This window comes from Hippichthys cyanospilos, chromosome 22 (assembly GCF_059441005.1).
Source record: "Hippichthys cyanospilos isolate Australia breed blue-spotted pipefish chromosome 22, RoL_Hcya_1.0, whole genome shotgun sequence".
NCBI lineage: Eukaryota > Metazoa > Chordata > Actinopteri > Syngnathiformes > Syngnathidae > Hippichthys > Hippichthys cyanospilos.
This window is the reverse complement of record NC_142390.1, coordinates 1,155,102-1,168,538: the sequence shown is the minus strand read 5'-3', so window position 1 is coordinate 1,168,538 and position 13,437 is coordinate 1,155,102. Positions and strand designations below refer to the sequence as shown.

Sequence of the window (13,437 nt, the reverse complement as noted above, 5' to 3'; positions counted from 1 at the left end):
TTCTGGACAGACAGAGATTGTTTTTTTGTTTTTTTTTCAAACTTTGGTGGCTCCCTCCTGACTGACATGCCATTAGGTGAGCGCCGCGCTCGCGTGTGGCCCGCCAGACAGGCCACGCCACGGGCTGCATGCTAATTGTGCAGGCGTAGCCGGCGTGGGATGACCTTGTATGGTAAAAGGAAGGAGGCAGATAAGTGGTTTTGTTTAGCGTCTGGTGGGCAGGGGGCCTCTCGCGCTCTAACCTCCTTTGTCTTGACCTTGGGCGGAAAAAGTCGGAGCATTCGCTGAAGAGAGATCATAAAGCCGACGCCTCATTAAAAAATATGAAGCAATGTAGTGTGTATAATGGGTAATAGGCATATCACATCACATTATATAATGCAGATGTAATGAGCAGAGCATCGCCGGCGCTATCACAACATATCTCCTTTGCTTCACGCCATTAGGTCCTGATCGTATAGCGCCAGTCAAATTCTTACATTCACCTTTCCAGGCAATAATTTACCTCACGGCTGCTGTATAATAGATGGGAGGTCATCATCTCAAAGGGCATGCAATTTCCACTAAAGAGGAAAAGCACCTTCATAATCCTGATAAAGCGGGAGGTACCTTTTTTGGGGTGGGGGGGGGGGGCTCACAATCTCTGGCCAAACTCGCCGTGCTTTATCTGTAATTTTTATCAGAACCTCTCCGATCCCAGTAGCGTGACCTTTTTGGCAGCACGCTCGCTTTTTGTGCTCGCCTCTGACAGGTTTCCTCTCGCAGCTAAACCATAAAGTCCTCAGATTAACGTCCAATCAATGACAAAGCACGTACGGATGAGAGAAACCAGGCAGATGCGCAACCCTTCAATAAAAGGTCAAATACAACTACGGTTGACTGACGGATGGCGGTAGAGCTCAAATTGCATTTTTGCAATGCTTGACAAGCAAATATAGAGTGTCGCGGTTTAAACAAACAAAATAAAGTGCGGGCTTATCATCCAAGAGCAAGGGCAACCTGTCGCTTTTAGCACCATTAGTTCTTCGCTGACACGCATTGATAAAAAGGCGCAGTCTCCTTTGGTCCTCATTAAAAAGTCGTCATATTTAAAAACAATCATTCCAGACCTTTGCTGATGAGCATTTTATTGCCTTCATGAAAATGGAGGAGTCGATGTGCAAGAGATATTAAAAGAGAAAACCTTCCAGCATTAATGACAGCGGCAGCAAAGGGGGGGGCGACCAGGAATGCGCTGACAGTGATTTGTGAGGTTTTTTAAATTGATTTATAGTTTCACGTGGTGGTATTTCTCGTGGATTCAGAAACATCCAAGCATATTGTCAATACGACCGTAACGGAAGTTGATGAGTTGTTTCGTATTGTGTTATTCGCCAGCCAGTCACAGGGCGCACGAAGACCAATAACGGCTCACTTTCACAAACACGCTTTAGAGCAATTTGGAGCGTCCAAAAAACGAAAGCACGCAAACTCCACACAGGAAGGCCAAAAGCGACCCGGCTACCGCGGAACTGCGAGGTGGACATGTTAGCCGCCCTTTTACAGTGCCCTCTTCCGAGCCGTCAAACTTCATGCAAGTTTTGTCCACTGACATATTGAATCGAATCGGGATGCGGATCTGAGTCTTCGAAAATTGCCAGTTTGGGTTTCAATCCCTTATATTTTGGGGGTTTGTAGTCGGCTATGAACAATTGTCTCGCCGTGACCCAAAAGAAGCCATATATTCTCTTCCCGAGTTTCAGAGACTCTCTGGTAAGCCAGCCAGTCCCCCTGCGGGCTTGAAAGTTTTAATCTGCATGCAAAAGAGTTTGATTCACTTTTGACTTGTTGACACGCTGACATCCTGAAGTGCCAGGGGGAAGGTTTGCCTGTATGTGGGAGGTGAATCAATCCATCAGCGCAATAAAAGTTGCTTCTGGAACATGTAGTGTAGACAAAGTTGCGATCGAAATCAAATGCGTTCTGGCGGATTCCGCTTGGAATAGTTTCTCAGGTAGCCGATTGGCTGTTCAGTGATTATTTCTTTCCAGGCTTGCCAGGTGCTTTTGCCAGCAGTTTTTGGTGATTGCATCGCGAGAAACCGGGCGAAGCGCTCCGCTAAAACACCCGTAGTGGAAAAGCAGCAGCAGCAGAAACTTGTCTAGTGGAAGGCTCACTGCAAGGAGTGTCAGCCATGCGCGTACTCGATGGAAATCCTGCGCCGCTTTAATGACGGTGGGACTCGCAGGCGCACTGCATTCCACAAACCAAGCTGAACAACTCCCGCAAAGAGCGAATTCTCTCATGCAGCGGCTGCAAGTCTAATGAAAGTCCTTGAAATGTCAGACTCGCAATGGAGCGTTTGGGTTGAAATGGACGTGCGTCGGTTGACGACGAACTGCGCCACCGGCTAAGGCGCCGCTTATGTGAAGGTTTTGCCACTCGCAGAAAAGCGGCGGCTTGGCGCACCTTCAGCCTTTTCGAAAGCCCCGCTTTCAGTGCGATTGCTCGTGTTTCGCAATATGCCCTAATGCTCCTTTAATGGCGCCGTTTTCAGGCGCTGATTAAATGAGTCGCCTGTATCTTGATGGGGGGGTAAAAAGTCGGGCTGATTAATTAATTGCCTTTCCCGCCCAAGTGGAGTAAACCTAAAAATACCAGCGTTGCTAATCTGTAAATAGAAACAATGGCTAATGCGTGAAGGCGGGAAACCTTGAATAATGAGGAAACGAAGCCAATTTCGCACGTGCAAAGCGACGCGCAAACGGGCGGCTCGCGGGAATACGCCCAGCCACTTGATTGGCCCCGAGGGGCTCAATATCTACGATTTAATTTCAGATAGCGTGTAAGCATATCCTGTTACGAGCCATTACAAGAATTGAATGCCAGCTTGTGTTTTGCTCCATCTATATGGGCGCACAGGCTGAGAGCTAGCCATTTGAGATGCAATTAAGCGAGTTAAAAAACAACAAAATCTTTTTGCTTTTATGAAAATCTCATCCAAACAGATTTGCTTCAAAGCTTAACTTCAGTGTCTTCTAAACGGCAAAGTCTAAAATTCCCTTTGTGTCGGTGGAGTAATCGTTGTATTTTGGCTTTGATATTTAAGACCGAACTTCCCACTGTGACAAATGAACAGAGGCATCCTACACTGTGGGCTGCTTGCAGTCCACATGCAAAAGCCAGCGCTATTGATCATTGCGCGTCCTGCTGAGCGGAAATGGGAAGCGCCAGTCAAAACAGGAACTGTGAAAAGCATTGCGGAGAAAGGAGAGGCTCGCGCTTTAGGAGAAATCTCGATTGGCGTAACGCAGGTTGAAACTGTACGTTCGGGGGGTGGCGAGACGCTCATTTACAACATTTCGTATCCTCGTATCGCTTTTGAGGTGTAATATAGGCCTGCCAAATCAGCGGCCGCCCCATTACTCATCCCCCTCTGTGCCGTCTGCTGACTGGGGCTCACTGCTAATGCAGATTACAGGGATATATGAGGGCTATTTTGTTCGCCGCGGGGTGGGAACTATCACGGGCGACCCCATCCCTCTCTCCGTCTGTTCGCCCCCCGACCACCGTTGCGCATAAGCCGACCTGGAGATTCATCATAGCCTGCTTGCTATCAGATCTAAGGCGCCGACATGTATTGGCCATCAATTATGGATAGCGCGCGTTCAAATCGGGTCGCCTCGTCAACTCGGTCCGACAAAGAGATACCGTTTGGCTTCCCGTACCGCCGATGCGGTGCCGGTCCAAGTTTTCTCAACCGTCAGACCCGACGTGAAGAGGTGACATCGTTCCAGCTGTTGTTAACGCTCGCTAATGCCCAGCTTGGAGCTGAATCTCATTCCGGCATCATCGTTGGCATCATAAAGCTGCCTGAGAAAAAAAGATGAGCACAAGAATGTTCCAAAACTTGACGCCACCTAATTACCAAACGATTCTGTCAATATGTCTTCATAATATCAATGGCGTATGCATTAAGCTACAGTTCGGGAAGTCTTTGAACGTTTTCTCAACCTTTGACTAGTACTGTACTCCGGAGGTGCTTTTAGTGAAGGAAATGTGGCTCCTTTTTTTTTGTCCACTCTTAGGTGCAAATCCACAATTCTATTCATCGGATGCATCTCCCTCTTTGAGGCGTCTCTATGCAGGTCCGTTCTCATCTGACGACTAAATAGACCATTCATCACGCGATCGGGCTTTTACGTCTTGACTTTTGAGCCATCTGCCTCTCAAAGAGCCGCTCGGTCCGGCCGGGCGATCCATCATTGTTCAATGGGGATGTCACAGCTCATTGTGTGAGGCGTTAGCTCGCCGCGTTTTTAGAAACGATAAAGTCAAAGCTGAACTTGCGCCCGGGGAGGGCAAAGCATTCTTCAAGTTGTCACCGTCTCAATGTCGTTTTAACACGCGGCCGACGGTTTTCGACTCGGCGGAGACTGCGGCGGGCGCGCTGGCAACCTTTCATTAGGCGCCGCAAACTGCGCAAGTCATCAAGAAGTAGTCGCTGCTCAACAAGGGATATAATTGGTCGGCGGGTAATGGCGGTTTGAAACCGTTCGCTGTGGCTTTATCTCTCAAGTCGCAGTTTGAGTTTTTTGCCAAGAAGGCGTTGCGTTGTCTCATTTTCACAGCTTGTCTCCAACGCTCCAACGAGGTGTACTTTGTTTCTTGTCACAGGATCCACCAGGATGGGATTTTCACTGCCTGAACGTGAACCTCTCCCTTCAGTTTGATGAAGGAAGAGACGACATTTCAATCGTTAGGAAGGTTATGTACAGTAATCTCATCTGCAGGTAATCTCGTGTGCAGGCATGTATGTATGGATCTCCAATTGTAAGTGTAAATCAGATGAGTGCCATCTCTGAACACGCACATGAAGGAGTTCCTTCTCTCAATGTTGGTCTGTGCATCAGTTTTGTGTTGTCCTTGATATCTTTAGTGCAAGACACCCCTTTGTCCACGCATCCATTTTCATCCGCCTGTCCTCGTAAGGGCCGAAGCCTTGCTGGCGCCTATTCAAGCGGGATGTAGGTGGGGGACACCCTCAACTGCTTGCCAGCCAAAAACATTCACGCACCCAATCCCATTTAAGGATGATTTAGCGTGCCATGCATGTGCATAGAGTGTGGGAGGAAGCCAGAGGGAACCCACGCCGGCTCGGGGAGAACATGCAAACTCCACTCAGGAAAGCCGGAGAAACACCCCTTCGTATTGGAGAAAGAGAAAAAAATCACAGTGTGTCGTTATTTTGTTGCGTGCTTTGTAGATGGGTTATGTTAGTGGATTTTTGATGTAGTACATGCAATGAAAATGGATGCCAAAATATTTTGTCCATAATTTAATTATCTTTTTTTTTTCATACATCCGGTTAGGACATGCTTAGTGCCCTCCAGTAGCGGTGATTTAATAACATTTCAAATTGGCCCCCTTTTATTTCTATCCTGCTCATCTTTCCTTACTCTAGAGAGCTCATTATGCAAATTTTGTGTTCAGTATGAAGCAAAATTTGCAGGTTTACCTAATAGTTAATATCTTCTGTACAAAGCTTTCCAGCCCACCTGTCCCCTGCCCTCCGTTTAGAAGGAAGAAGCGTTCCTTGGCCAATCACGTTTCAGGAGGCTTCTCCCACGTGCCCCCCCCCCATCCCCTTTGCAGCACAGTGGCATTATTAAACTTGTATAAGATCATTAGCATAGAAAGCAGGAAACCTACAGCGTGGCAGTCATGCATATTTATTGGCGCGCGCCTGGCTCGGGCTGGCGCTCCAACCCCTTTGCGCGCAGAGCGTGTCCGGTTATCTGTCGCGGGCGACGGCACATTTCGGCCGCTGTGAAGTGGATATTAGTTGGAGCGCGCCCGGTTCGAAGGGCTAGATATTTATCACGAGGAGGGAATGCGCGCTTTTGCAAACAGCAGACGGGCGCTTGCTCGGGTTCATGGCCACGCTTTGTTTCAAGCATAGCGAATGCAATTTGCACACAAGCGTCTGGTAATCAAATACATATTCATCTGCTCACGCACATCATCAAACAGGGCCTTTGATGCTACAAGTGTCACCTGTGGGTTAGCCGCGCATGAGCGGGAGCAAAAAAATCCACTTTTGTGCACTAACGTGCCATCGTTGTCTCCTGGGTCCGCCCTCTCTGTTTTTCAGCTTTTTTTTCCTCTCCTTTTCAGCCTCCCCCCTTTTCCCTCCCCCCCGTTTTCACAGATAACAATCCCTTGCCCCCCCCCGGGAATTTCATAGGTAAAAAAGGGCTCTTAGTACTGTAGACTTTTGCGAATAACTTTTGCCTGTGTATATTACGCCCCCTTTCTTTCAAACGCCTACTGATTCCTCCTCCCTTTGTCTTTTTTCCCTGTGCTTCCCTCCTGTGAGATTGCTGTTGTGTCTTATGGCTTTTTATTCCTACGTGATGGTCGATGGGTTCATGTAGGAGCAGAAGCCACTAAACACGCGGTGACCGCTCAGCTCCGCCGTCGACATGCAGTGAATGTCACAGGGGTTTTTTTTCTTCATTTTTGCTTCTTTGTTTTGTTTTGTTCCCCCCCAGACTCATCGCAATTAAGACAAAAAGGGGGGAATGCACCAAATATTTTGTGTCGCTTCATTTTTTTTCAGTCAAAATTTTGGAAACTGATTTTAATATTTTTTTTTTTAAACATTGAACATTTACGGAATTGCAGATGAGTAAAGTCATTGACGCTTATGAAGAAATATTGTTGGAATCATTTGGTTAAAAAAAAAAACATACTGTTTTTATGATTTCGATTCTTCAAAGTGAGCACATTTTGCTCAGATAAAACTTTTGCCCAGCTTGGTGTTTTCTCGGGCACCTCTATGATGTGGACGAATGCTGTACTATATGCAAACGCGGAGGTGTTTCCAAACGTTTGACGATTTGTGTCCCTTAATTCTCCAAAAACCATGTGGAAAGTTTTTTTTATGATAAAAGCAAACCAGTGATGAGACGCGTGGAGGGAGCTCATAATTAGTTTTTTTCTATGCTCATCAACAAGTCACCCATCCAATAACGGAGTTTAAAAAGGATAATGAGATGCATTGTCTTTGCTTAAAAAGTCCAGTTTCCTCCAGGCTTGGACGAGTTTTCCCCAACTTGTCCAACTGTGGCATTTATTCCCTTAAAGCTCCCCTTGAGCTGAATTGACTTCCAACCAATTAAGCGTAGCATTCAAATGACCCTCGTTCCTGTTGGGTCCACTTTGGCGCGATGGGATCGGGGCTAAATGTCAACTGTCTGTTGGCGGCGCCCGCCTCCCGAGGGCAATCCCAATGAAGCCTAAACGCGCTGTTGTCATCAGCCAAAAGGCTGAATTATGACTCGGTGTAGCGTACACCCGTTTGACACATGCTTCCAATTGTGTGACATTACTTCTGCACCGACGCAAAGTTAGATTAATATTCAAGAAGACATTGCAATAGCTATGCTCTGCTGGGGTTTAATGATTTATTCAGCGCTTGCCAGTTGTTGTGATCTAATATTCCGTGGGCGGGATGGGAAGTTTCTTTCGCTTGCATTATCGGTTTAATTTATCTTTCAGGTTCCCGCTCCTACGTGGCAGTTTTTCTTTTCGCATACGGGTCTGAGAGAATTCCGTAGCAGAGCCGAAAGGCGTCGTTTTGGATCCTGGACCAGCAGGGGTTCTTGCGGGAGTCTCAAGGTGAGGGCGTTAGCTTCTCGGGAGCGAAGGCGAGTATCATTTCACAGTGTGAGAAGAAGGATTGCCTTCACCGCTTCTGATCTGAGGCCACCTTGAAAATGTCAAAAAGAATCTGACAAGCACGCATTTTCGATCGTGTCGTGCGGGGTCACGTGAGTGACCTTCGCTTCGAGAAAAAAAAACTGCGTCAGTGGACTTTTCATGCGACGACGATGTGTTTGTGTACAGTATCAAACCCCCCGCAGGCTCCACTTTGATTCGCCTGTAATAAATAATGCTCTTTTGTGTTCTCTGCTTCATTTGTTCCCGTTTGTAATGTCAGCGCTCTTCAATAAAACATGAACAATGCCTATCCAACCTGCTGCATATCTCCTGTTTCATTCGTCACTCAAATTTGGGCCTTTTGGCTCTGTTTTCCCTTACAAATGTCACATGCAGCTTTTATTCTAAGATGTGCAAGCAGGACGTTTCTTTCCAGCTACTAAGGGCTGCATTGCAGTCCACCTGTCAGTGCTAAGGCACGTTGATACCTCAACTACCGCCTCATTAAACAATAAAGAAGTCTTTAATCAGCACACATGATAGCCTCCAAAGTTGAGCCGTCAGCCTTGAGAGGCTTGTTTACTCGCCTACGCACACCAGCTGGACAGCGTTTGCAGGGGAATCGCCCTCGCTGTCCTTTTTTTTTTTTTCTTCTTCTGATGAAATCAGAGGAAATCCACTAGCAGACCACACAGACGCTCTCGCACTTTTTTTTAAACTCCTCTGTTCAATAATTCTCAGTGATAGGCGTCTCCTTTGAGTGTTGGCTCCTCATTCCAATTACCGAAAGGCAAAGAGACCCTCGCGTTTGTCGGCACGCAAGCGATAATTGGATAATCCCCGAATTTTGGGCTACTGCACAGAATCTGTAATTAAAGTCTGTCAAATATTGACACGGATGCGGCTCGTGGATGTTGCCCATGACTCAACGCCAGCCTGGAGAAGCTGCTGTTAAACGCAAATGCATGCAGAGATCTCTGAATAATGAGCCGGTCACTCTTATTTCATATATATATATATATATATATATATATATATATATATATATATATATATATATATATATATATATATATATATATTTCCTAATGTGTATTTGCCTTTGCTCATCAGTTGCAAGACACAAAACAAAAGGGCCATATGCAATCTTGCTCATTAAGCATCCAAATATAAAGAAAACAAAATTGTATGAAAATTATGATTGTTTTGTTATTCACAAGCAAGAGGAAATAATTGCCAAGCTACTGTAAATAGGTCTCAGACATTACAAGACAAATTTCAATGTGGCACCTCTTTCTAATGACATTAATACTATTTTGGAAAAACAAGAAAAAAGACTTTTTGAAAATGTTATAATTCCAATTTAAAAAAAAATACTAATGCATGTTCCAAAAATAGTCTTTTCTTGCATTCCAAACACTGGTATACGTGACCTAGTTTGCTCTTGATTTGACAGATCTACTGTTACTGTCACGGGGGAGAAAAAGCACAGCCCACGCCCAAAATAAAAAATATTTGGAAAAAAAAATAATGTAAAAATGCAACAGTATGCCGAGAAACCTTAAATGACTATCTCCGGAAGAACAAAATATCCCTTGAGTGAACAAGATGGCTTTTGCTGTAATATTTTGTGGATCTGGTCAACGACGTGATCGAATGTGCTGGCAGTGAACGACGACCGAATTTTGCAAGGTATTTTGCATAAACACTCAAACGTCTGCCCATTACATCAGCATAGAGTCTATACCTCTCCGAGCGTGCCAACCGAGCCGGAGATGACGTCAAACCTTGAAGTCGCTAGCCGTGAGCGAGTGGTCTTTCCTCTTCGTAATGACTCTGGGCCTCTGGCGCAAGCGTCCTGCCGGCGAGCGCGACCCGCAGACGTCCCGGTGTGACAGCCGTGTGCTGAGTTGCGCACATTTGTTCCACAGCTCACTTAAGAAAAGCTGCCACCGCCACGCCACGCCACGCCACGCCACGCCACGCCGTGTCCACTTAATGAGACTGAAGCGTCAGCGTTCTGCCTGCAATTACGGTGCTTAGGACTCTTTAATGATATGTTAATGGCTTGGCTGTATTACCTCTCAGCTGCCCAAACAACATTAAATACCCCGCGGCTGATTAATCCGGCATCCACAAAAACATCCAATTAGAGGGAAAATGTTTGACTCCGCTCTTGCCAAACAACATGCGGCCAAGAATGACGGGCAGTAAATTAAATGCGATGCGATATTGGAGTCAAAACAGTCAGGAAGATGAGTGGGGTTTCGTTTTTGTCGTCGTTATACAATCAAAGTATTAGCAAACCTGGCGAGGACGGTTCGTGGGAAAAGCAAGTGGAATATAACGGAGATGAGGCAAGGAAGGACGGAAACAGGAAAACCGTTGACGGCATTCTGCTTAGCAATCAATCGCGATTACGCCGGTTGATAAAAATGGCTTCAAGCGAGTCTGACCGAGGAGCTGCTTTAAAAACACAAAAGTCCACATCTTACATCTAGCGTCATCCTTCCTGCCTCCGGCTTAAATCAGAGCACTTCCCCCCCTGAAGGGGACGGTGACGCGCAATGCGCAGCTGTTGCCCACCGCCGCGGGTCAACGAGGTCAGACGCGTGACCTCGCCTTTGCGCAACACTCTGTCCTCCCGGCAGGCCGCTCTTGCCGATTCCAAGTTAGACTGATGGCAAAATTACGTCTTTTTGACAGCAGGTTTCTTCTATGATCCAAAAGAGGACAATTTAGGTTGATTATTTTTTTGTGGACCAATACAAGTGAAGTTTGAAGGGGTCTAAGGTTTGATAAATCTGGCACTCAGTGGCATGTTTGACTTCTTTTTCTTTTTTTCAACCGAAACGTCCTTTGCGCGGGTTAAGGGGTCCTCGGCTGAAAAGATATCTCACAGGGGGTACGTGACTGAAAAAAGGTTTGCTCACATCTGCAGAAACCTGGTCAAATCTCACGTATCCGTTGAAAGTGCGTTCGTTTGAGAACATCGGGTTTCCGATCGCAGCTCTGCAAAAATCCCATCTGTCTGTGTAGCTTTAGTGACTTGTGACGTGATGCCATTTCTTTGCTAATGAACTACTGTGACAAATACCTCCACATAATTGTAATTAAAGGCCAATTTTGCGCTCAACGTTGCGCTGTGTAGCTCCGACGACGTGATGAGACTTGACTACGTTTCAGAATTGTTCTTGGCTGGGATGAAAGTGAAAAGTTGAAATTGCAATCACATCTCAGACTTAACAATACAACAACGTGTCGGCTTGATAGCGCGTGTAATAGTGGTCCGCTCATCAATCTTCACCGCAAAAGCCCCCTCGGAGCAGCGGGCTTTTAGCTCCATCTCGTCTCTTATCGGCTCTCATCAACAGGCCGGGAGAAAGAGGTTGCAAGGGCTCCTGCTCATTTGAGGGAAAGGGAAAAAAAAAGGAAGGGGGTGGGGGGGGGGGGGGGGGGGGGGTCGAGGAAGGTAGCCAGAGCATCCTTATCAAAGGCCCTGCGGGCTGAGCTAAAAATAGCAAGCAAAGGAGATTGGCATCGATTTGCGCCGCTGTTGACGGGCCGATTGACAGCGGCGCGGCGGCTGGCTGTTGAGCCATCGAGGGAATCCGCCAGAGCGGCTATGATGAGATGAGATGGCCAGATAACTTCTGACAAGCTCCTCCACCCGCCACCCGGCTGTAATCACACACACCAGTACACAAAGTGAAAAAGTAATTACCGCGCACACACTCTTGAGCAAGTTAAGGGACGTTGGCCGGCTGAGCATCCCACCTGTGCGCCGTCCTGTGCCAAGTCGGAGCCGGCGCGTGCTCCCCCACATAGCGACCAGCCAGCCGGCCGGCCGCCATCCTCCGCTCCGGGCCGGGCTCTCCGGTAAACAGCAGACTGTCTTGAGATGGCCGCTCAGTGTGACTGACCTTTGTTTTAGTGCTGTAAATGAACTCCGCTAAGCCATTAGTGTTATTACACTGTCTTCTTCACTATGGCACAATGTCACTCATGTCCCCGCTGGATTTACTTGCTACTCCGGCAAATGATGTGTTAGCTCTTTGCCAGCCTTGTTAAAGGAAGCCCAGCACCTTGGGAAATCCGCTCATTAGTGTACAGGCCTGCAAAGAGTTGGTGAGAGGGAACTTTAGTGGTGGGAAATGGCTTAGACAATGAATGGATTTCTACGCACGTGTGGAAGTGCCGATGTGGAGTCAACATTTGTCATTGCCATTCTCGTTGGATCGTATTTGCAAATATGTTGCAATTGAGGGCTTCGCAGATGCTTAGGCTAAACGCTGCAAAACAGAGCTTTTTTTTTCTCATGCTACAAGGGATTGACTTGCACGAGACCTCATCATGAAACTTTTAAATATGGATTGACTTTATGCGGTGCTTCTCAATTGTATTTTGCCACGCCCACCCTAGGAAAGAGAAACCTTTTCGCACCTCATCGGCAGTTCCCCGGCTTTCGTAGATCAAAACCAAAACACAAACCGCTATTTGCGACCGCTTTCAGGCATCATGCTAACATAGCTAGCCAACGTCGGTACACGAAAAGGATTTTTCTTTTAACACTCAACGTGGGAAAAGTCTTGTCCGCAGACTTTTAATTCCAGTCCTCCTCCCAAAACATGACTTTCTCATTTGCAGCAAAGGAACTACTCCCAAACTTAATTATTTATGGAGGTAATGTAGAACACGTTTCAACATGCTGGGCAGTTAATTGAGGTTGGGCAGAACATTTGATCTGCAGTAATCCTCACTAACGCTCTCTTCCAATCCTTCCTCCTTTGCTATAATTACACAACAAAGACCAAGTAACTATCATTCAAAAGATGCAATTTTTGTGTGTGCGCTTGTCTTAATTAGGTGATTTTCTGCAATCTGCTACAAGGGCTCAGCCAATCTGTCGGTGGAAAGAGTCACTCGGAGCTCCCGCTAATTAGGAAACCATTGAAATGCACGAGTGCCTGTTCACGTTTGTGTGTTCCAAGGGAGTGTTGTCAATCCAACAGATTAGGTTCTTTGTTGTTGACATTTTTTTATACGGGTATATGTCTCCCTCTAGTGGCAAAAATGGGGAAATAGTTCCTCCCAAAAAACTTGCCAGTACACGCAAAACAAAAATCTCTTTTTAACAATACAATTTCGCTAAGAACAATTTCACGTCATTATTAAATCGAATTAAATGTGAATGAACAGATTAGATTCTGGTCATTTTTTCATCAAGTAAAACTTGTTTTATGCAAACCCGATTTCATCACAATCTGCTTTGACTCGTACCACGTACAAAGTACTTAGTTGATCACAGTGTTCAGATGCACAGTTTCTGTTTATCATACATAACATTTTTGGTTGAGCTTCTAAGGCCTCAATAAGGTTGGCTTTAACCCATCCATTTTCTGGCAATCTGTGCCTCTGTTCTTTTGGCAGTGTTTGCAAAACAGGATGAGGATGTTTTCCAGCAAGCAAAAACAGGACAGAGTCAAGGACGGTCCAGCTCTAGAATGCTGCCTTATCAACACCAGACCTACACTTAAACTGGAATCCATCATGGGTACTGGATACCACCACCACCAGTCATCAACCCCCCAAAAATCTAATTGGCAGTTGAATCAAATATGGTAAATAAATAGGCAAATGAATGTTAAGGTTGTTAAAAGTCAAACACACAGAAATCAGTCATGGGAAAACAATTTCAAGGTTTGAACTGAAACGCGTTTTGTATTTCCCTTG

At 46.2% G+C, this 13,437-nt stretch overlaps 1 long non-coding RNA gene across 2 annotated transcripts in view; it reads left to right on the top strand.

Annotated features, from left to right (window-relative positions):
* Nucleotides 1-8,019, top strand: part of LOC148405318 (uncharacterized) — a 33,408-nt gene extending 25,389 nt beyond the window's left edge. For both annotated transcript variants that reach the window (XR_015864225.1, XR_015864224.1), the window contains 2 exons: nt 4,657-4,772; nt 7,543-8,019. This is a non-coding gene — a long non-coding RNA (uncharacterized LOC148405318). The remainder of the gene's footprint in view (nt 1-4,656; nt 4,773-7,542) is intronic.
* The last annotated feature ends 5,418 nt before the right edge of the window (nt 8,020-13,437 follow it).